The 25,323-nt window shown below is 39.2% G+C and overlaps 1 long non-coding RNA gene across 1 annotated transcript in view; it reads left to right on the top strand.

Moving 5' to 3' along the window:
* The first annotated feature begins 20,002 nt into the window (after positions 1-20,002).
* LOC107836918 (uncharacterized) overlaps positions 20,003-25,323 on the top strand; it is a 12,104-nt gene continuing 6,783 nt past the window's right edge. Inside the window, exon 1 of the long non-coding RNA XR_001662892.1 lies at positions 20,003-20,016. This is a non-coding gene — a long non-coding RNA (uncharacterized LOC107836918). The remainder of the gene's footprint in view (positions 20,017-25,323) is intronic.

Genomic DNA, 25,323 nt, shown 5'->3' with positions numbered 1-25,323 from the left:
AGTTTGTGTTGTGCCCCTATGTATGAGGTTCCATTAGTGCCAAAAACATATGTCCATGTGTCTATGTAAGGTGTGTATGTAGCACAAGTGCCCACTACATATGCAGCTTACATCTGCACCTCCACATGTCACATTACATAAGCATGGTATATACATACCTTACATAGACATGTGGTCATATTTTTGGCACTAATGGAACCCCATACCCATGTGATCTGATCGTTCTTCAGCTGTTTCATGGCAGTGATGATGAATCTTAAGTGAGCTAAAGTTTTTGGAGACAAAATGGTTCTGTTAAAATCCTTAACAAGTTCTCAGAAGTTTTGATGTCAGGCCATTCCTTCCAGCCTTTTGTTGTGAACATTAGTGGATGCAGCATAAATATTTGAGCCTTGTGCTGGCGTTAATGTTTTACACTATCATGCAGCTAATTAAGTTTGATCTATGCAGCCCGTGTCAGCTTTCCAATGAGCATTAAAATGGCTAATCACGATCATAGACTATTAGCATTTCCATTTAGGCTAATATGACTCATCTTGTTGTCCAATTTATGTGAATGCACCAGGGATTCGATCATTATATTTCTGGAGTGTCTGCTTATGTGTTCCAAAAGAATTTATTTATTTATTTACCTATTTTTTTGCTTTTACAGAGCTAAATAGGTTTTCTCCAGTGTTTTATGAGGCCGGTTTGAGATTTTTGTTTTTCTTTCTTTAAATCCTGAAGAAGTCCCAGTTTTTCACCGTCTATGAAAGACAAACATGTCCTCTTGTGATTGTGGTCAGTTCCAGACTTTTTTTTTTCTTTTTAATTAAAACAGCAGGAATAATTTAGGTCCAAAGGGAAATGACAGTATAGTGATGAAGCTTAAGCAAATTTCTATTGTAGCTAAAGGATTGACTGGTTGTTTAAGTGTCATGATTGATTTTCCAAAGTTATGAAGTAGAATATGCATCTCAAAAGGAAGCTGAGTCACCAAGCACATCATTTGAGTCCCTGTTTGTTGGCCTGTCGTCATAAAAACTCAAACAGAAAACTGCCTCCGTTTAGGGAACTCTTCCTAAAGTGGGCCTGTCACAGCAGCAGCTGGTCCTTCTTCTACCTCTGTTCCTCTGAGAGCGTTCTGACTCACCGGATCCCGCCGAGGGACGAGCAACAGCTCCATTTTCAGCTTCCATTGCCTCTGTCGGCCCGTAGCACTCTTTCAGATTATTGGTCGTGCACTGCAGACAGCCACTGCAGTGAAGACATGCACAAAAAAGGATTCATTTATGTTTATGAGAAACAAAGAAATGGAGACAAACACGACGCTCACCAGGAAACCACACCAAATGTGACGGTTTCTCCAGCCCCTCCTCTCCAAAATGACAAAGGCACTTTTGGAAAGGAGCCAAAAATATTTAATTTTGTTGAAGAAAATATCCCAGAAGACAAAATAAGTGAGCATTTTGAGGCTGGAGAAGTTTAAGTCAGTGGGACAGAAAATATTATGTGTCCTGAAGTGTTCAGCTACTTAAACATTCACGACCAGAGAGACAAACATTTATGGGATAAAAAGGGAAATGGTTTTTGCAGGTTTCTTTCTGGGCGCTCCGGCATCCTGCCACAGTCTAAAATCATGACTGTCAGCTTNATCCATCTGTGTTGGGGTTGGTGATCTCCAGCCCACTTAGTTTACAGGGTTTCAAGCCAACCCTCCAGCAGGAAATCCACCTCATTTATCTGTAAGCCAGAAACAAACAGCTGGTGTGTGTGTGTGTGTGTGTGTGCGCGTGTGTGTGTGTGTGTGTGTGTGTGTGTGTGTGCATGTGTGTGTGTGTCTGCAGCAGTCACTGGTCCGCCCTGGACCGGGTAAAAGAAGTCCTATCAACGGACCTTGGTGGACTCTACATTTTATTATTTGAAGGTCTGAGTTTTCATTTCATAGCGTTACAAATCATTTTGTGTTAGTCAAGTAATTAGTCAACCAGTTATAATATTGTCACTGCAATATTCTTTAATATCATGCAGCTCTTCACAAAACACACAATCATGTATGCACACACTCTTACCTGAGGACAATTTAACCAATTAACTCAGTTCTGCAAAACATCACACTGTTCAACCTAAAATTAAGATCTAATAAAAAAAATTACTTTTCTCTGAAGTCCCTTACAGCAAAATATTAAAGCAATACTCAACTAGGTGGCCATGAAGATTCCCCTCTGTATTAAGAACACAAATTAAAATTTCCTTCTACCAGATGAGCTGAAGAGTGGGGGCAATTTTCCTTATTTTTCTTCTATGCCAAACAGTTGAAGTACCTTAAATACTCACAACACAAATAAACCAACAGCAAAAAGGAGCTTTTTTGAGTGCTTGCTGGGGCTCGGGCTTCTCTGTGGACGGTCCAGCAGCAGCTGAGCCTCCCAGATAAGCTCCCAGCCAGAGAGAGGACGTGGGAGCAAAAAGACGACTGAAATCAAAAATAAAAGAGCGCCGTGTGACTGAGAGAGGCTCCATTTCACAGTAAGAGCAGGTGGAAGAGGGAGGAGGTCGGATTCAACAGACCCCAAATGGAGGAGTATTAGTGGTGAATGTGCGTGTATGCGTGTGTGTGGGTGCGTGTGTGTGTAGGTGTGTGTGTGTGTGGTGTTGTTGGAGGCGTGTTTGTGTGCTAGCATTAGGATACAGCCTGTGGGAGCTTTTGGGGGTGGAAGAAAGTTGTGAGAGCATGTCGGTCACTGCAACCTTCATTGCTGCACTGCAGGGAAAGTGAATTTGGTCGATCTCCCTCTAATGGAATTGACAGCGAGCGCTGAATGCTGAGCTGCTTTCTCTGTCTGTTTGCTTTTCAACCCTATGCGTCGACCCCCCGTGAACGTTTCTCTAGTTCTCTGCGTGTCACAAAAAATAACAGAAAAACCAGCAACATATGGTGCAGTTTAAAATTAGTATTTCGTTTAAACAAAAGTGTTAAGTGTAATAGCGAGTACATGTACAGGCATAACAGACATTTTTCTTTCTTGACATCATGCATGTCCAGGTTGACCATACTCCTCCAGGGTCTGGTTGAAGGTTCACAGGGTTTTCTCTGATTCATTTCTTATTTCGTTGGTAGTTTCTGTTAGTTGTGGAGTTCCACAGGGATTAATGTTGGGGCCTGAATGTTTCCTTTGGGTAAAGTCAGGACATGTAAGTCCACTGTCAGATTCACATGCTTATGAGTGTCAATGTGTTCTACTTGGTGTCAATTTTATTTAGTAGATAACATGCTGGATGACTAGAAACTGTCTTCAAATACAGACTGGGATTAATTTGTTTTGGTTCTTCAAATAAACCGGCAACTCTTGCACACTGTTTGCTCATTGTCATTTGATCTTTAGGCCCAGGCACATAGCTTACCTGTAATCTTTGATAAGTCTGCAAAAACCTGATAACCATTGATGAGCTTATAGGGTGAAGAGCCATTTCCTGCTGCTGAGAAATATTTCTAAGCTCAGATCAATCTTATCTATTGACAACATGAAGAAAGTTGTCACCAGATTAATCACTTCCAGACTAGAATGTTGTAAATCTTTCTTTATCTTGATGTCGATGAACCGCTGGCTGCCTGTGAAGTAAAGAGTAAAATGTTTCACTCTCTTGTTTCTGTGTGTCACGATGCGCCTCGCACCGTGACACATTCGTATGACAGTGTATGAATTAGAATGTCTATTCTAATTCTAAATCTCTTTGATCGTCTGAACTGCTCCTCATGGATCTTCAGCATCCTGGATTGGTCAGGAAAGGAAAATTGTGTCTTTGGTGAAATATTCTTGAATAACCTGTCAAATTGTCCCATCTATTAACTTGTTTGGTAACATTTGAAGGGGTGTACATGAGACGGACATTACACTGACATAAACATGATATGACAGTCATGAACATGAAGGAGTCTTCAGAAATGTGTGCGACTGTTTTGGTAAATAATGACACTTTTAATCCAAATCTTCATTAAAAGTGTCAATTTATCATTTCAATGCATTCAAGTTGCATTAAAACCTACATTAAAAGTCCATTAAAATGGCCAATTTTGCATTAAAGTGTTGATATTTACCTAATGACACTTCATGATAACGGTCATAAACATTCATAAAGACTCCTTTATGTTCATGACAGGTGTTATGTTTATAACAGTGTAACGTCAGTCTCTTCAAATAAATGATCGCTTATTTAAATCATAATAAGTCACTTGTTTCCCTTTATTTTAGCTACAAATAAAAATGTTGCATTTTATTTTCATGTTAAAATGTTTATCATAATTTACTTATTATTTTTATTTTTACATGTTCAGCAATAAAACAATATTTATTGCATTAGACGTGAACAAAATCAATCATCTTATTTTATTTTATACCCTGAGTGTTGATTGTGGGTGGCGCTTGTTTAATGTTTGTTTGAATGCATGTTTTCTATATTTCATATAAGCAAAAACTTAATAAATGTGTTGTTAAAAAAAAAAAAAAAGAACGCATAGCACTGGCATGTCCAGGGCTAGGTGCCCAACTAACTGATCTAATTAGTTAATAACCATTTAGATTGTGGTAAATGAAAGACTTTGTTACAAGAAATGTAGGCAATCTGTACCAGTGTCTGGCCAGTGCTCGATTACCAGATGAGTCTAATTGATAGATAATGTAGAAGAAACAGATAAACCTCAGGAAAGTTTCAGAGAAATCTTAGAATGCCAGGGAGTCGTAATCCGTGGAATAATCTGACTAGGAGGAGAGGAGCTGTGAGCCCAAGGACTCTGGAGCTGATGAGGAAAATCCACAGGTTGGATGTGCAGCAGTACGGAGGTCTAAAAGGTCCAAATCAGCTGGGAAGAGAGGAAAACACAAAGACATCACAGAGCATTCCTCCATACGACAAAACCAGCCTTCCCTTTGTTTGGACTACACGTCTGGCTAAAGCACCTCAAAGACCAACAGTGCCTGACGTGCTTTAACTGTCTACTAACCAGGGTATCAGTCAATCCCAATGTTAAGGGTTTGCCACGAGTCTTAAAGGGGCAGACAATATGATGCATTTTTCAGGCACATAGTATCATTTTATAGTGTAATCAAGTGTTACCTTCAGTTATTATAATAATGATATGTACATACATGTTAAATATGACTTAAAAAATGTCACTTCATAATTTAACATCTTGAAATTGGGCTTCTGTCTCTTTAAGAAGTAAATTTTCTTTCTGAAATTCCGCCTTCAGGAAGTCATCACAACACAGCTCCTCTGTTAACCCTTTAACAACATTTTACAAGCGTTGCAGTGAGAAGTAGTTCCTATAATGAGCTCAGTAGATTTACAGTTCCACCAGGTGTTGCTAATTGCTGCTGGCTAGTCTGAAGGAGCTCAGTGGGGTCTAGTCGCAGGGAAGGTGTAATGATCTGTGAGGCAGAAGCTTGAAAACTGTGCCTCTAAGGCGGGGCTAGGTCCACTCAGGCATTTTGCACATAGGTTGCCATGGAGATTAAAGGATTCCTCAAACATGCATAAAAGAGTCAAGGCAAGATTCCAGGTTTGTTTTCAACATGTTAACATTATAAATAACATAAAGCTCAAAAGGTTGGTTTTACATGATAGTGTCCCTTTAAGAAAATGTCAAACATGCTTTTTTTATAAATGTTTTAAAATGTTGCTGAGTCTGCATTAATGTTCCTGAGAAGTGCATCAATGGATCTGATCAGGGTTGCATTTGTTCCTACGATACTACAGCTCTTGTTTCTCGGCCGAATGAGGAATAATCTGCCTGCAGGTTTGTGGGATGAGTCATAAAGCAAACCTTCGCTGCTTCAATATACTTTATTAGAAAACCAAATAAAGCTCCGGTGTGTGGGCGGTTTCACATGGAGAAGACAGCATGGCGTTTTGTTTGAGATGAACAGATGGGACGAAAGGCGAAGTCAAACGTGTGCTTAGTGGAGACAGATGAGAGATGCAGAAGCGGGCTACTCTGCTTTTAGGATGGTAAAAAATGCTCCTCCATTTTGACCAATTCTCTCCCGACTTTGATGGCAGGACTGTTGTCACATAGACGAGTTTGGAAGTTGCCGCAAGCACATTTCTCCTGAGCTTTCTGAGCCGTTGATTGGAATGTGAATGTGCAGTTTTGAGATCCGCGTGAATCTAAAAACAAAAAATAATCTCCCCACTGCACATCATGTCAGCTCTGCAGCATTGGTTCATCTGACCTACAGCATACTGTCCTCAATAAACATCTGGCACAAACAGAGATGAAAACACATACACCACTTTGGGCCTACAGATGCAATTATTACAAATATGAAAGCTTTGATAGGCTTTTAATAAGCTGATCCTGTAGACAAACAAACAAATAATAACACTAACCGATTCTGGCAGCGACATTAACCCTCTTTATCTTCCAACATGGAGTCTGTTATCTCTCTGGCGCTTTCTCAAACCAGATACAACATGCTGTCTTTGCTGATCTGTAAACACACAGCTACAATAAGGTGAGCACCGGTAAACAAAAGGATATTCCAGCGCTAGGCGGGATTAGATTTTCCTCCCAAGTATTAATAATCTGTTTGCGGGAGATAAATTTAGACCGTTTTCTTTACAGCGCAGGCAAACTGGCAGACACGTTTCACAGGAACAATGGAAACTTTATCTGTTATCGGCTGCTAATTGCGAGGAGAAGTTGTGCCAGAGCCACTTTGTAAAAACGTCAGACACACATCCAGAGAGGGAAACGAGGCGAGCCAGGAGCGCTGAGGGTCGTAGCAACAAAGAACTGTTACAATCTGATTCCTTCTCAGGGGATTACAAAACTCAAACTAAAGGCTGTTTTTGTTTTTTGTTTATTTGAAAGATTAATGTAAAAATAATTGTTACATGAATATCTCCTTGCTGAAAATCTCTAATGCGGTCAGAAGGTGTGTGAACTCACACAAAACATTTAAAGGGGCGGTATCATGTTATATTGTTATTTCCTCATCAAAACCAAACCTGGAGTGTTTCTTTCTGATTCTTTCAGGCATGTTTGAAGAATTCTTTACTCTCCATGGCAACCATTCAGATGTGCAAAACACTTGGGGGGACCTAGCCCCGCCTTCAAGGATGAAGACCCTCCTCTGAGCTGATGTTTCCAAGCTTCTGCCTCTCAGAGCTGCCCTCCGCCTCGACTCCTCCACTCAGCTCCTTCAGACTAGCCAGCAGAAATGAGCAAACACCTGGAGGAGCTGCTCATCCGCTGAGCTCATTGTAGGAGCTACTTCTCAGTGAAACACTGGTAGAAATGTAAAAGCAGCCATATTTAATTGTTTATTGTTTAATGAGCTTCAGAAAGAGCAGGAGTTTTTAAAGAGATAGAGGCCCGATTTCAAAGTGTAAAAAAAAACTAACTTCTTAATTTAAGTCATATTTGATCTTTATAACAACTGAAGGTAACATATTTACATAAATGGGACTATGTGGCTTAAAAACACCTCAGTGGAGTTGGTTAATATGATTTTAATGGAGTTTGGACATCAGGAAAATAAGCTCTAGATCCTTTTTATGTTTTTCTCTTTCTCCTGAAATCAAACAAAACTGCAAAAAAAAAAGAAAAAAAAAACCTGATCCTCAAATGAAAGTATTTGTCTTTTTGTCTACTTATAGATTTGTCTGCATGGTGCCATTATTTTTCTCACTGTTTTATCAGTGAGTAGGAGAACTCAAGTAAACATGGCTGATGTATTTCAAAAGTCTCTCTCCTTTTGTTCTTTGTACAGTGGAGTGATGAATATTTATGAAGGTCACAAATCTGAGCTGTGTCCACAGAGCGTGTAAGCATGAAATGCAGATATGCCAACTAAAGAGAGAATCTGCACAGCAGTAAGGTCTGAATATTGAGAGAGCATCTGGAAGTGAGGTCACTGTACCGGTGGAGTGACAAGCAAATTACAGAGCAGGAAGTTGGTCTTCATTCACGTCGACACCATCCTTCATAAAGCTTCTGTTCCGGTACTTAGGGGGGCATGTTTCACAGGGGTGGCAGCCGTCAGCTTAACTGATTTATGCAAATAATAAAGGGTGAGTTCAGGGTCAGTGGAGAATGTCAGATTAAAGAGAGGACACTACAATCACTGAGCTCACACCGGACGGATCTTTTAAACTATGCACACCCGTTATGGGTCCCGTCGTAACTGAAACCCTCGCTGTGTTTGCTTTTAATGGGAACTGGAAGGTCACATTTTTACATATAAAAATCCAGAAGGTGTGGCCTGAATTCTGAAACTCTGAAACAAAATCCAGGGGAATAAATTTCCTTTAAAAGTGATTTAAGTAATAAGCAGTTCAGCTGTCTGTCATAGAATCATTTGCAGTAAAGATTTAGCTGAAAATTTGCAGTAAAGATTCTGGGGGAAAAAATGAGCGAGCAGCTGACTGAAGGAGCCAAACACACTCCAGACTGATCCGTGTGGACGTCTGCCAGACACATCCGTGGATACATTTTTGCAACTGCATACACATACTTTGTGTTGCACCGTTAGTTGTTCACATCCAACTGTTTGGTATGCAACATGGAACTTAGTGGAAGGTTTAAAGGGGCAGTTTTAAATAAAACTGATTTTTTTTTAGCTTTCCATCATCCTATAATATTACTCCCTCATCGAAAACAAACCTGAAGTGTTGCTTTGATTCTCTCATGCATGTTTGAGAAATCCTTTAATCTCCATGGCAACAATTCATCTTTGCAAAACGCCTGGATGGACCTAGCCCCGCCTTCAAGGTAATAGCTCCTACCCTACCCCACTCAGCTCCTTCACACTAGTCAGCAGCAATCAACAAGCATCTGGTGGAACCATGCATCAGCTGAGCTCATTATAGGAACTATTTCTCAATGCAACACTGGTAAAAATGTTGTTAAGGAGTTCCTGAAGTCAGGAACTTCACCTTGAAATTGGACCCAATTTCAAGGTAAACCGGTGAAAAATGCTTCTACAAAATGTGGACATGTTGGGGGACGGAACATAAAACTAGCCCCGCTGTTCAGATTTCCATTTATAAAACAAAATAATACTCTGGATTTTCCCACTTTTCCACATTTTGCTGATGTTTCTCATAAAATCTCAATGTGTCTCATAAAATCTCAATGAAACACTTTGTAATGTGACAAAGTGCAGCAGTTCAAGATTATTAATATTTTTCTAAGGCTCTGTACATTGAAACCATAAAAGCACAAATAAAACCATATTTCTCTCTCTTTTGCTTATTCTGGGATCTCATGTACCAATGTCACAAATCGCTGCTGAACAGCGAGCCCAGACACTTCTGCTCCAAAATGACAGTAAGTGGTTTGGGTGTTTATAGCAAATGTCAGCGTAATGATTATTTTCTGACATTCTGAGAGCTCCACGTTTCTATAACTCACTGCTTTGTTGTGCTAATACACTTTTCCAACAATATGCTATGTTTTCTTCCACTTCTTTTTATCTCTAAGAGAAGACGGTGGGCCCAAATTAAAGACGAGCGCCATTGTGCTGCGCTCAGTTTTACCAAAAACATTTAAGACAAAAGAAGAAACGTCTGGCACATCAGAAAGCAGAATGGCCTGCGCCAGCTGTCAACTTTCTTCAAAAGGAAAGAAAGAAAAAAAAAGACAGCCTGGAAACAATTGGTCATTTCATCCAGGTTGTCATCCAGAATGCATTCAACGGAGTTCATGAACAGTAATTGGTTTTTATCTGTTTACCCGGCAATCTCATCACAATAGCTGGAGAAGTTGCTGTGAATTTTAATATGCCGCTGATGAGCTTCAGCAGACAGACGCCTGTGGACGTCCTGAGCTGTCTCAGGTCTTATTTACAGCCTGGAAATGGCTCACATCAATAGGGTCTTATTATACAGTCAGATAAATAATGCTGAGTGAAGTTAATTGTTTACCTCTGTTCAAGCTGTGTTGTGCTTTATGGGTGGAAGCTTTTCATATAGAAGTCTGGTGAAACAAGAAGGCATAGAAACGTGGCAACAGAAGATGGGTGGATGACCTTTTCTCTGCCTTTTCATTAGCAGTGCATGCAGACAGTTCTGACCCATGTCAGTAATCTACTAAGTCCTGAAAAAGGGACATGGAGAAAAAAACATGGATCCCAGCCTGTGAAATGCTTAAAAACTCCACAGGTGTCTTTTGTTGAAAGAATTGTGTTGTTGCGTTTCTGCAACTCGCCGTGCTGGTGATTCATTAATTTACGTTTCTCTGTCGATGTGGTACAAGTAGGTGTGTCTGCAGGCAAAGCAGACCTTTCTCTAAATCCACACCTGATTGGACAAAATTAACGTCTGCCATTTGACTTTTTCTTATTCTAAAATGTCGCTAGCTTATTTCTCTTCCATCTGACTTTCATTTAATTATTTAGTTTCATGAGCTAGCTGGTGTCACAGAGGGTATCACAGACTTGGTAAACATTTCCATATAATAACTGTAGGCAGATTGTGTTAGCCAGTCTCGACATTAGCAACATCTCCATAACTTCTACCTCTCTTTAACACAGAGCTTCTGGTTAAGAAAATAAGAGCATAAACATAAATCACTGTTTTAATAACTAATTGTAGTGATTTATTTTCAGAAATGTGTATAAGTAGGGAGGCCTGAACGCTGAAACGCTGTCATTACAATAAAGAGCAAAGTTTTGGTTACTGAAATAATGTCAAACTGACATAAGTACTTAAAGACAAATAAATGATCACTCAAACAATAATATTACTTAAACTAGTTCAGAGGTATACAGTTGATTATTATGAATTCAACCTGAAACTTCCCAACCAGTGTTTGTGTTGTGCCCCTATGTATGAGGTTCCATTAGTGCCAAAAACATATGTCCATGTGTCTATGTAAGGTGTGTATGTAGCACAAGTGCCCACTACATATGCAGCTTACATCTGCACCTCCACATGTCACATTACATAAGCATGCTATATACATACCTTACATAGACATGTGGTCATATTTTTGGCACTAATGGAACCCCATACCCATGTGATCTGATCGTTCTTCAGCTGTTTCATGGCAGTGATGATGAATCTTAAGTGAGCTAAAGTTTTTGGAGACAAAATGGTTCTGTTAAAATCCTTAACAAGTTCTCAGAAGTTTTGATGTCAGGCCATTCCTTCCAGCCTTTTGTTGTGAACATTAGCGGATGCAGCATAAATATTTGAGCCTTGTGCTGGCGTTAATGTTTTACACTATCATGCAGCTAATTAAGTTTGATCTATGCAGCCCGTGTCAGCTTTCCAATGAGCATTAAAATGGCTAATCACGATCATAGACTATTAGCATTTCCATTTAGGCTAATATGACTCATCTTGTTGTCCAATTTATGTGAATGCACCAGGGATTCGATCATTATATTTCTGGAGTGTCTGCTTATGTGTTCCAAAAGAATTTATTTATTTATTTACCTATTTTTTTGCTTTTACAGAGCTAAATAGGTTTTCTCCAGTGTTTTACGAGGCCGGTTTGAGATTTTTGTTTTTCTTTCTTTAAATCCTGAAGAAGTCCCAGTTTTTCACCGTCTATGAAAGACAAACATGTCCTCTTGTGATTGTGGTCAGTTCCAGACTTTTTTTTTTCTTTTTAATTAAAACAGCAGGAATAAGTTTGGTCCAAAGGGAAATGACAGTATAGTGATGAAGCTTAAGCAAATTTCTATTGTAGCTAAAGGATTGACTGGTTGTTTATGTGTCATGATTGATTTTCCAAAGTTATGAAGTAGAATATGCATCTCAAAAGGAAGCTGAGTCACCAAGCACATCATTTGAGTCCCTGTTTGTTGGCCTGTCATCATAAAAACTCAAACAGAAAACTGCCTCCGTTTAGGGAACTCTTCCTAAAGTGGGCCTGTCACAGCAGCAGCTGGTCCTTCTTCCACCTCTGTTCCTCTGAGAGTGTTCTGACTCACCGGATCCCGCCGAGGGACGAGCAACAGCTCCATTTTCAGCTTCCATTGCCTCTGTCGGCCCGTAGCACTCTTTCAGATTATTGGTCGTGCACTGCAGACAGCCACTGCAGTGAAGACATGCACAAAAAAGGATTCATTTATGTTTATGAGAAACAAAGAAATGGAGACAAACACGACGCTCACCAGGAAACCACACCAAATGTGACGGTTTCTCCAGCCCCTCCTCTCCAAAATGACAAAGGTACTTTTGGAAAGGAGCCAAAAATATTTAATTTTGTTGAAGAAAATATCCCAGAAGACAAAATAAGTGAGCATTTTGAGGCTGGAGAAGTTAAAGTCAGTGGGACAGAAAATATTATGTGTCCTGAAGTGTTCAGCTACTTAAACATTCACGACCAGAGAGACAAACATTTATGGGATAAAAAGGGAAATGGTTTTTGCAGGTTTCTTTCTGGGCGCTCCGGCATCCTGCCACAGTCTAAAATCATGACTGTCAGCTTTATTGGTCCCTAAAATCTCCTTCAGAAATAAAACATCAGTGTAGTGTTTAACTTTTATAAAGAATATGTTTTTTTTTTGTTTTGTTTTTTTTACATATTTTTTAAACTGTCTCCATCATGACAGCAGTTAATCTGTGAAAGAAAACCGAGCTCTTCTCCCTCCTCCCTGTGGAAGCCGTCTGCAGAGATACAGTGCTTGGTCAGAAATGACCAATCAGAGCCAGGAGGAGGGTCTTAGTGCCGTCAATCATCCTTGTGTATGCGCAAGATTAAATAAGAGTGTGATCGCAGCATTAGCAACAACATTTTGATGGGCAAGAGGGAGATCCACTTTCATCAGAATCTACAGATGTTCTCATGGAGCCAAAAAAATGAATCAACATATGGTTGCCATGGTTATAAATGTGGCGTTGGGTTTCTGTGTTGCTGTTTTGTTTTGTTCAGCTACAGGGGGAAACGTTAGGCAGCTGTTCAGATCCCCGGAACAATCATCTGAGCTTTGGCTGCTTTTCTAAATGCAGTACTGAAAGAAATGACTGAATAAAATCTACAGTTTCTTTTTAAATTTTACACATTCAAGACAAAAGTTACTGAAAAAACACTGAGCTTTAAAAATCATTACAAGTAACATAGGTGTAGGACTTATTAGATTTCCTTTGGCTATTTTAATGTTCAGCATAACACAGTGGGGGTGAGTGAGAGCTGCACTTATAGTTACATTTTTCAGCTTAAACCATCCACTTTAGGCCTACATGATACTTTACGTGAATGGCGTCGGCGACCTTGAGAACACCAATCTTCCATGGAAACAAAAGGCCTCTCACAGAGCAAACTGCACCGAAACACATGGGAATATCAATCCATGCAGGTTAAATGAGAAAGAATTAGAGCTGCACCTTCATTAAAGAATCACGTCAAGATCAAGGTTCTAATTATGGCTAAAAGAACGTTTAGACACCCAGTAAACTCCACTGCAACACATGGAGGAGGTGTGTAAAAAATGTCATTTATTGCTTTATTGATCTGTTGTTTTCTATGCTTTTAAATCAGGGTCAATAAGTAACCACGTCTGTACATGTCAGTTTATGTTTTGTGATCATAAAAATGGGAATTAAACAAAACTACAAAGCAGGTATCTCAAAAAATGAAATAAAAACATTTATTAGAACAAACAACTTTAACATTGCAGTTAAGGTGGAAAACAATGTTTTCAACTCTGCTCTTAAGAATAGAGTGTTTTAATATCTCCAGCTGCTGTTTAAAGAATCCCTGCTTTCAAGAGAGTAAATCAACTTGACCTCTGACATTCACAATGTTTAGGAACCACAAAAATCAGAAATAACATAAATCCAAAAATACTTGAGACCCCTCTACAACATTGGATATTTTAATAATTCAAACACCAAATAATAAAGTGAAGACTGTCTTTGCTAACCCACAGATAATATCCATAGATGTATTTATTTGCACTCTTAGGTGAGACAGCCAGTCAACAAACATTAAAATTAACGGCGCTTTAAAACAGTGGATTGGCTGCTTTACAAATGCCAGCCAATAGCATAGCATAGCATTTTGCCAATATATTGTAGCTTCTGGAGTTCCTTTCAAATATCTTACATATTCTCTAAAAACAATCTTCAAATGTAAATGGACAAATTTTCTGTGAATAATTTGGAATTAATCTAAAAAAAAAAAAAAAAATCTGAAGCGCAAATAGACGGTGGTCTACTGTGGTCCTGCTGGTCACCTACACTCTTAAGACTAAACCTTAGTGAATATGATGATTAAAGTATTTTAACTGGAAGGTTGAATTATTTTTTAATAACCTCTTGCGTATTAGAAGGAAATTGTTTATCCCGTACATGTTTAGATTTTGTTGTTCAAAAATGTCAGTGCTGAACTAAATCCTTCACCTATTATTTTTTAACATGAGCCTTACCAGGCAGTATGAATAAACAATAACAGAGAACTAATTGAATATTACTTCATAATAATTAGGTGGTGCCTCGACTTAGTCATTTATTTATAGTTTTTCATAGACCAGGGGTCCCCAAACTACGGCCTCCACATTTGGTCCGGCCCTCTGAACAGATTTTTTTTTTTAATTTATTGTTTTTTCCGGTTTACATGTGGATTTTTTCTTCAACCACCAGGGGGCGCTTTCGCAGGAAGTGTGTCCTGTAAACTGTGGGTGTTTTGCATGGCGCATTGCTGCCATCTGTTGGACTTTTAGGGAATTGCTTGACTTTTATGTTATTTAATCAGTACGGTTGTTTGCTAGCGGTAGAACGGATGAACACACGTGTCTGTTATGAACGCTGCTGAAGCGATGCCTGTAAGTAGCAGCTTATACTTCAAAACGAGCCTTTATGTTAACATATGAGAAATTAATGTAGTTACTTTCCCTCAATGAAATATATACTAGTCACTCCCAGCCACCGTTTCACTCATGGTTTATGCCCATGTGCTTTCTGGATAAAACTCAATCGAGAAACCCCCCCCCCCCCCTCAACAATGTCCGGCCCCCCACCAGAGAAGGGAAAAGTTATGTGGCCCTCACAGGAAAAAGTTTGGGGACCACTGTCATAGACCTTATTGTTACATAAACGCCCCAATCTGCCTTGAAACTGTTCATTTTTGTTAACCAAACCAAACCAAACCACAGCGTCCGTACGATAAAATCCATACAGTATTATGGATTGAAAAAGTACAACATACAGTAACTGGACTTACAAATCCCAAGTTTCTGAACAATAACCATTAGTCAGTGGTTAGTATTATTACCCTGCACAGTGGGAAATTCGCTTCATCTATGCAACACTCTTAGCATTTGATTAAATTTAATTAACCTCCAACACTCCCTAGCTGATTTCCCACTCCAGAATCAGAACCTTTATTTAATCCTTCACACAACAAACACCAACTCTCATCATGCTCACCTTAACACATTATTCTATAATGAGCCAAAAGCAACAGAGAAAGAGAAAGTGGAGCAGAGCGAGAAGTGCTGCTCATAAAAAGTAACAAAAATGGGAATGTCTGAAGCTGTAAGGATCATAAACTGCTTAAATGAAGCAGTGCATTATGGACTTTTCCATTATGTATGTAAAGGCATGCATAATAGTGAGGTTCAATCAAAGGATGATTTTCTCTTTAATGAACAGGGGAGACTGAACAGCGGAAAACTATTCGATTTTTCATGCAGTCATGATAACTCCTCTACTGGAGATAGAAATCTCCTCCATCTCAAAGATGAGCTCTCATTTTCCGCTAAAAATCCTCTTTTAGCTTCTTGGGAGGTCATCTTATCTGGGTGGGGAAAGATTGATCTAATTCAAACTTTTCAGAACTTTCCCAATCTAATTAGCCATGGTGTTTGGTGTTCTAGTTCCACTAAAAGCAGCAAGGAGGAGAATAAAGCCGCCTTAAATAAACTTTCTTACAGAACATCGCTTTGGGCGCTTAGCCTACGTTCAGACAGCAGGTCTTAGTTACCGATTCAGGATTTTTTTCTGCGCACAAACATTCTGCGGGTGTTCTGGTAGAAAACAGCGTGGTGGTTTGGCGGACCTGCGTACACTGCTGTCTGTTCTGTATGCTAAATATGAAAACGCAGCAGTTAACAGGGATGTATGTTTTACAGAATAGTTCAGATTCATTTTAGGCTTATGTGTTTCAAACAAACTTCATCATTGCTCAGTATTCCATTCATCAGAAACAGCCCTAATGTTAATCCTCAGGATGCGGAAGAAAAAGAAAAACTAAATACAGAATGGCTGACAAGCCAGCAATGCATATTTCTGTTTACTTCATAACAGAGTTTTGTGGCGTTCTGCCAGATGAGTCCAGCAGTACTTTGCATAAAGAAATCCATCAACTGAACAGTTCTCTCAGAGAAAGCGCTTTCTGACAATAGGAGTGGTGAAAAAAAAAAGATTTGACAGAACCAGATGGTTGTAAGGGATAAATATCCGCTGTTATTAGCAAATTTACACAGAGCAACACCGTTTCAAATCCTCAACACAATTATTCCTCGCAGGCCATTATTTGAAGGCAGAATGGAATTCATCAGATTAATTGAGGACTTGTTATGAAACATCGATTTTACTGTTTACTTTATCAACATAGTTAAAATCTAAAAGCAGGGTCGAATTACAAAAAACTTTTTCTTTATCCTAAACATATTTCCCATCACTTTGCGGTAATGTCGTTGATTTATTCATGACAACTCCGAATGCATAAACATTCATTTATTCAAGTGGAGATGTCGCTAGTCTTATAGTGGATAGAAACTGCATTTTCCATGACTGAGTTTCAGTGGTGTGGTGTTATATTTATTGGCTAAATCATTGTTCACTTTTTAGCTAAGCTTCGCCTGACAAAAACCAGCTTCTTGTTCTTGTTCTGCTGCCATTGCTAAACTACAGGCAGACTGTGGTTCTAAAACAGAGCAGAACGTAAACATCATCGCTCACGTCTGCTTCCGTTCGCTGATTGACATTAGAAAACCTCCCAGAGGAATCCCAAGTGAAGGGAGAAAACCCAGACTGGGTCTGTGAAGTGAGATTTGAATCAAGGGAACTGCAATGAAAGGCAATAGCCAGGCTAAATTATACCAGCACTCTGTATGTTTTTGATTGACAAGTTTTGTGTTTTTAACCCCTGCTGGTTGAAGCAGTGGGATTTAGTGCCATGCCCTCTAGTTCAATATTAATTGTTGGTGTGTTGTCTTTATTGTGATTTGTAGTGAAATTAATTATCCATTGGGACATGAATGAAGATCTGGACTATAATCCGGTTAAGATCTTGCCATGTTGAGATCATTCCCTGGTGATGAAATTTTCTCCTTTTTCTTTTTGCATTTCCGTTGCTCGTGTCAGACCTTTCCCTTTGTGTTTAGCTCTGCTCTCTCTGTGTTCTCCTCTTCTCCTTCCTTCTCACCACCGATTCCCTCTGCAGTCCTCAGATTAGACTCACCAGGTTTCAATGTCATCCTCAGTATTTAAGCTCCTTGGTTTTTATTGTTCTCCCCTGGTGTCTCCTCTCGTCAAGTTCCTTCTCCGCATTTGGTCCGGATGAAACCGTTAAACGGGACAGATGAAACCAGCCATCAGGACCCAGCAGAGCCTTTCACTAAAAGAGCTTTTAAAAAGCTGAACTGGTCTGTTCCGGTGTGTTCTGACACCGTGGCTAAGCCCTGCTCACCATGGAGCCGTTCAAGTGTGGCTGCCGACTGCAAATGTCTGATGTGGGATTGCTTTCATATTCTCCCTTTTCTGGGCTTTGTGGGGGTGCTAAAGAACCGTCAGAGGGGCCGTCAGAAGGCCCTCAGTGGGGCCTTGAGAGCGCTCCAACTGAAAGTTTTCATAAGATACCTCACCTGCAGCTTCAACCCGATCCTGTCCTACTGCACCTGTCGTAGCAGCTCCTACTACGTGATGTTCGTCTTAACAGTGACTTGGAATGAATTATCAGTTGCCCTCTGGGAATGCAATGCAAGATGAAGGCTGTGGAAAAAAAATGGGCTGAAATTGATGAGACATCTTGAGCGCGACCCAGAGAAACCGTGTCGCTGCTCGTTGCTGTATTGGTTGCTGTGTCTGCTAATACCTCACCTTGGCTAGATTTTTTGTACTTTGGCTAGATTTGACTTCTGGATTTTATCCGGATGGAGATGCGAGCCTGTGCCCAGAGAGGAACTAACAACTCATTGAGAAACTTCCATATTTTCTCCAGCGGGAGCATAGTGGTAACAGAACAGACACCGGATGAAAAAAGGAACTGAATAACGAAGCACAATTTGACTCGACGACTCTACTACTAAATGAAGCATTGAGCTCAGTAGGACTAGGGTTTACCTTTATATGCCAGCTTTATTTTTGTTATTCTTGTTTTGTTTTTTACTAACTGTGACTTTTGAACTATTCTATTTTAATCTTTTCTACTAAATAATATATATATTTGTTTAACTCATTTCTTGCCTCTAGCCAATTCATTTCACACTCACATTAGTTCTTGTTGTAATTCTGCTGAGCCTAACAACTGGTCCATAACATCAAACTTATTATTTTTCTGAGTCCGGCGTTACACTAATATGTAACAATTATACATACTTTCTTTAATCCAAAAGGAGTTGAAATTACACATCAAGTGCCTGATGTTAAAATATTCTAGTCTGGTAAAAACCAATTACTTTTTCTACAGAGTCTGAGCTCTCAGCTATTGAGGTACGATTGCTTCCTGGAGTTGAACAGTTGGACATATGCTAACGTTTTCCCAATGTTACCTAACCTCCGATGTTTGTCCATGTATATAATGGTTTGATGTTCTGAAGCTTCCCGGAAATCGTCTGTACTGAGAAATATCATCCTCCGCTGCGAAGAAAGAAGCACCAAGCCAAGCCAGATGGCTGTTGAAGCTGATTCAATATTTAGAAAGGTGGCCAACATGGACAGTTAAGTCTGTGGCCAGCTTCCTTCGCTGCTACAATTCCGAAGTAGAGCTGATAATCATTGTCATCGTTTACTACTTCTCAATCTGTTCGCTGATTGGCCTGGTTGAAATTTTACTAGAGAAATCCAGGTCAATAGAAGAAAGTCCCAGGAGAGAATTGAAGGGAGATGAAATTGAGCAAAATTGTGTAAGAAGGCAATGGCGAGGCTAAAACAATTCCAACTAAGGAGTGCAAAATTGCTGGTGCAAAAAAATTGCACCTGCAATTAGTGGGCGTGTTACGCGCAATTTATAAAGATTGCGTCCATGGTTGACTACAAAGTGGCCTTTTTTAAATAAGGATTTTATGTGTGCTGCTGGCTGCTATGGAGTGTAGGACAGAAGAAAGATGAAGCTGAAAGCCATGATGTTGGAGGTATAATAACTACCATGATGATGATAATAAAACCTTTCATTTAAATAAGTATCTCAAAGTGGTAGAACATTAAAAACTTTAAAAAAAAACTCTAAATAAAGCTGTAAACTGCTGTATTTAACTCCATAAGTCAACTACCTCCAACAAACATTTTAAAGGTCAGGGCCATAGGATCAAAATACATGCAAAAAAGTCATCAGGTTCTTACTAATACTTAAGCGATTCTGTATAGACCACAATTTTTGTAGGAATTAATGAGCTGGTGACATAATTCTCATTATGCATCTAGTCACTTATTAGAAATGGTTCATTTATTTGATGGTTCCTCTTTCACAGAATTGGATTTTAGGCGTATTTACACATGCAACGGTGTTTAGGCCCAAACTAGAAACTACAGGACAAAGATGGATTTTCATTCCGTACAAGCTCTGCTTAGAGTATATGGGCCCATTTCTACAGTGATTCTAACCAGTCCATTGTCGGTGTTGTATATGATCAGTATTCTGTTTGAACGCCAATGTGCAGAATGGGAAAGGTACACGCAGCTGCTATGAAATCTGTGTGTGAAAAAAAGCAATCAGGTTCTTTTTCAAATGCAAATTCTTCTCCCCGCTTCTGGCGCACAGTCAGTCAGATGAAGATCTCCCAGATGCTGCTAAAACACCTGAGATCAGTCAGGATTGAGCATAGCTCTCAGCTAAATTCATCCAATCTGTTTTGAGCTGTCAGATGAAATTGACAGCTTGAATTGGTGTTTAGTATTCCACAGTTTTCCACCTGCCGGTTTGGGCATCACTCAGTGGCTGCTTTTTGGCTCTGTGGTTCCCAAACGTGGCGAGTTCTTGGATAGTTTCTCATTTCTCTGCTTCTCATACAGGCAGTTTTGATCCTGATTTTGTTATGTGGGTGTGGCTGTTTATGTGCAGACTGGTTTCGACAATCCTAAAAGAATTAAACTCTAACAGACCTAAGAGGTTGAATACATCCACACTGTTCAAAATATTTGTATATCCTTTGGTTTGCAGATTTTTTGCATTTGTAGATTTTTTTTGCAGCTCGATCCTTTGGTGCTCTCTCTCCAGCAGTCACTCAGTGCTTCATCCTCCATGGTTGGTGTTCCTCAGGGCTTCGACCTCCAGCGATTCCCAACACTCGGTCCTCCATCCTTGTTACCAGACCTGGTGAGCTCCACGCACCTCCCAGCTATGCGTGATCCACCGGAGCTGACTCCACGTCTCCTGGATTAGATGCAGTTTGTGGCCCTCGCTTTTGTGCTCCTAGCTGGCTACTCGGCTGATCAGCATGTTCAGGCAGCCCTCTGCCCAGACTCTGTCCATTTCTTCCTTTCTTTCCTTACTTCTCGCTCTCTCCTTTTTTTCCTTGATTACCTGCTCTTTTTATTTCCAGTTCTGGGTTTCACGCCACAGCAACTGATTGAAAACGCCTGTGGAAGCTGACAGAGGGCATCGTCAGTAGCGGCATCTCCAGCCTCGAAACAAATATAAACAAAAGACATCATCATCATTCTGTGATTAAACTATGAAATTTGAGTTTGAAAAGTCAAAAATTTTAGACTTTTAAAACATAGAAATTCCCACATTTATTTTCAAAAGAATTTAAGATTTTGTCCTTGTAAATTCTTCATTTTTGTAGCTTTTTAATTTCCAAGATATTTTCAGCAAAATTTCTGAAATTAATCTCAAAATTTCAGTTTCTTTTCTCTACCTACAATAGTAGCAAAATAAGAGTTCACTTTTTATTTTTTGATTATGCATCTGCTGATATGATGCTAATGTAATTAAAAACCCAGAATTGTATCACTATGACCTAAGAGTAAAGTTAAATGTCATTAAGCTGTTAGACTTTTTGCTAGTTAAGCCTCAAATATAGCGCCCCCTGGAGAATCAGTGAAGAAAAAACAGGAGAGTGTCTAAATTTATTCATTGAAAATGAAAAGAAAATAAATTTTACTGCCACATATCCAAACTATGAATTCCAAGGTGAATTAAAATCTGAAAACTCTTTTTTTCTATTTAACTTTTTTTTGTATCGTTTTATGCAAAACTCTTTGGTACAGCTCTCCTTGCTATCGCCTTTGGTCTGAGGCTGCTTCCGGTGAATTGTGCAGGCAGAGGCTGAGAGATTCTTTATGCAGAGAGTGCTCAGATTCCCTTCAGATGAAAGCTTTTCTGACTTTGGCGTCTATATGTTAATAAAGTGAACCTGAATGAATTTGGGGTTCTGTCATAAAGCCATTAAGCGGGCAAACACCTCCCTGTTTGATATTCCACACAGACCCCTCCCCAGCCCACTTGGCTTATCGCCCTGGCTTCGGATCGGCCCCTCAGGGACAGGCAGGACTTTGCTTTTCAAGTCTGCTTCGCATTGTCACAGTCGGTCAAAGTGTGTTTCATTCAAGCTGTTCTTATCAGTGCTCACAATTTAAACACTTTCACTCTTTTAGCAGGAGACGTTCTGCAGCTCTGAGCTCAAATGAAATGATGATCATTGTTTCTTTAACCTGTGAAATGGATTACAGCACAAATAATTACTTCTGATTAATCCCCACACCTTAGTAAATTTAACTGGTCATCAGTGAAAAAGCATAGCCAGCAGTAAAATTGGCCTGTGTAACTCAACCTTAGGTTGTAAAGTTAGCATACGCTCTTGTTTTTTTGGTGCCTTCTAAAGGAGGGAAACACCAAGGGCATTATGAAAAGGTGCAGCTCCATTCAGCCACCAGCCAGCAAAACAATGTCGAAAACCAAAATTCAAAACTACTTTATTAATCCCAAAACGAAATTAAATGTTGTTGTAACTCATTAATTTAGATTCTTCAAAGAGCTATTAAAGATGGTGATGGCTGTTGGCAGGAAAGATTTTCTGCAGTCAGTCACTCACTCAGTCATGGCACTGATGTCATCTCCATGTGGCTGGCAGAGAGTAGTCCAATCAGTTGCTTTAAAACAAGCCTGGAGGGCCTCTTCTGCTTCCTGTGACCATTTCCAAACAGTGGCAATAAAGGAAACATACAAGAAAAGAAAACTGACATTTATGTAAAAGTTGCAGAGAACAGTTTCAGTTGGAGGAATTACTGAAACCAGCCGACTCACACACCGCCTCATGTTCTGTATAAAAGCTGTCAGTATCCATCCATCAGTTCATTGCAATATCAGTTCAATCCTTATAGAATGTAGAGCACCTGATTGTAACTGCGTTTTCATTACAAAACTTTGTCGACATTCTGCTGTTGAAAAGAAATACCATTTTGTAACTGTCAGGGCCTCTTTCATGTTTCCATTAAATACAGAGAGGAACTGAAATCCCACTTGAATAAGTTTGTTGGAACTGTCAGTCATTAAAAGATGCCATGTCAGCATCCTCCTACCACTTCCTGTCCACTTCTTCATCCTTTCCGCCAGTAGTAACATCCAGCTGTTGATCATGTGATTTGTGATGCCAACAGTGATTCCATTGAAGTTTTGCAAATTAAACCAATTTTAATATGGCCAAAAAAAAAAAAAAAAAAAAAATCAACAACAAAAAAAAACATGTCAAACTGACACGAAAACTTTTTTAATCATAAAATTAGTTTTTTTCAAAATTGGCGTTCTTTTTTTAACTAGAACCGCCCAGGATGTGTTTGACAGCTGGTTTAGTTCTGTACTGCAGCTGCTGTCTGTGGAGAATGAAGCTGAAAGTGATGATGATTTTAGCTCATGTTTAAAATCCTAATGCCTTATAAAAATTGAATTATAAAAATTTATTTTTATAATTCAAATTAGTGCCAATTTCATGTTTAATGGAAGCACAGCTAGAGATGATGCGTTGATAGGCCATCAGTTTGGACTGAACCAGCTCTCTGATCCCTGCCAGATTTCAACTGGTGTCTTGGTTTCCATCCTTTTCTGCGTGTTTTCAATACTTTCTGCGTCATTCCACTTAACCTCTGAAGTCATTTGTTTTGGCTACTGTCTATGTGGATCACTTGGGTTATTTTATGTCATTATGTTTCCTATGAAAAATTGTTCAATACTTATTTTACCTGCTGTCTAATCTTTATTCCTCTCAGGTCTGTTGTAATCAACAAAAAGATGTTGTCTGTACTGTCAATATTAGCATAATAATTGATTAAATACATACATTTTAATGTGTTAAAACAAAGTCCAGAGCCAGACACTACCAGATTGTTCCAGATGTAATTTTAAATCATTTGACTTTTCTTGGTTTTGCTTTCAACTCATCTTGAAAATTAGCAAGCAAACTAAAGTGCCCGGCCTGCAGCTTTACTATTTCCCTTAGAAGCACAGAATCGGGAGAAAGTGATGGCATTGACTGCTGTGCCTGAAGCTGGACACAAAGGGCTTTTTAAAAGCTCACTGATTGCATTCACAGAAGCCTTTAATACAAACACGTTCTTGTTTGTGCTGCTTCTCAGTTTTCCAGACGAATACAAAACAAATGCTATCCTTCCAGCTTCCAATCGTTTAATCCAAAGGATCAGCAGATGAGGTTGCTGGTAAATGAGACTAATTCTAAAAAGCTACAAGAGAGCAGAGGGAAGAGGAGCGAGCATTTAAAGTGAAGGCTGTAAGCTGATGTAGTTTACTTTTATGTCCAACTTTGTGGAAACAACAACAAACTGGTAATAGATAAAAGCAGAGCAGAACTATTAAACATAAAGACTTAGTGCAGTCATGGGAATCATTCTGTTCTGATATTTACTTTTCTGTCTCTTCTAAACTCTGCTGGCATCTGACTTTAATTAGTTTGCTGGAAATGGACTTCTTACTACATTCTGAGTATTTTTATGTAGGGTTTTTTTTGTGTTAGAAAAAATATTTTGAACAATTTAGTTTATCATTGAATTAGCAGACTCCAACACACCCCTTCATTTGATTTGCCATTCAAGGCGTGGTATGTGTAATGACTTCTGTTTCAGGAAGGTGCATCTGTTTGTCTTGGAAGCAACTGTTCTTACCTTTTAACAATGTAAACTTATTTTCTTACCCCTTCAAGAGAAACTCCAGTTGTAAGGCATTAGGATTTTAAACATGAGCTAAAATCATCATCATCACTTTCAGCTTCATTCTCCACAGACAGCAGCTGCAGTACAGAACTGAACCAGCTGTCTGTCAAACACATCCTGGGCAGTTCTAGTTAAAAAAAAAAGAATTGGAGAACTGAAAAATAGCAACAACCAGGAGTTAGGGGTCATTTGTGTTCTGTGGACATTTTTGAAAACATAACTGTAATATCGCATGCTGATGGGCCTCTTGGCTAGATGTCCTACGAAAAGGAGACATTATCTCAAGACTGTCACTGTCCACAGAATACCGATTGTGTACATTACTCAGGACAAATTCCTTCATTTCCCACAATCTGAATGGATGCTAGAAGGTTTGATGAGCTTTATCTAAAAATGTACTTATTGACCCCTAAACGTTTAAAGTGTGACAAAAACCAAAAACTTAAATCTGTAAATTATCATATATTTTTTCTTGGTTTGTTACATCAATGAGAATTACAGCAAAATAGCTTGTCTTTTACTTCTACTGCTTGTTATAAACTACATGAAGTTCAGCTCATTTTTTCTTGTTGCTTTTTTTCCTTGAGAGACACAAACGATTCCTCTGAGCCAACCTAGTATGAGGCACGTTAAGAGCATAAATGAACAGATGATTCATAGGTCAGTTTTAAGTGGCTTAATAAATAACACATCTCCTAAAACAGGACAGCACAAGGACTGAGTGAGACAAAATCCTGTAAACAGCGTTCCTTAACCTATTCATCATGGAAAGGTGAAGGCGAGGTGCCCTTTTCTGTTTGGGAGATTTGTTGTGCATTTTGTTTCAGATTTCCAGAATGTAATGCTGTAGTGTCTAAAAAAAACTCTGAGCTATTAGACCGACCCCGACCCAACGTTCCTCTTTGTGACGAACGTCTAACTGCTGCCTATCAAATGCCCGTAAAAAAGAAAACTGAACCTACCTTCATAAGTAATGTTTCAATAAATCAATAAATTTATTGA

Source organism: Poecilia formosa, unplaced genomic scaffold (assembly GCF_000485575.1).
Source record: "Poecilia formosa unplaced genomic scaffold, Poecilia_formosa-5.1.2 Scaffold96, whole genome shotgun sequence".
In the NCBI taxonomy this organism is placed as follows: Eukaryota; Metazoa; Chordata; class Actinopteri; order Cyprinodontiformes; family Poeciliidae; genus Poecilia; species Poecilia formosa.
This window is presented reverse-complemented; position numbering and strand designations above follow the sequence as displayed.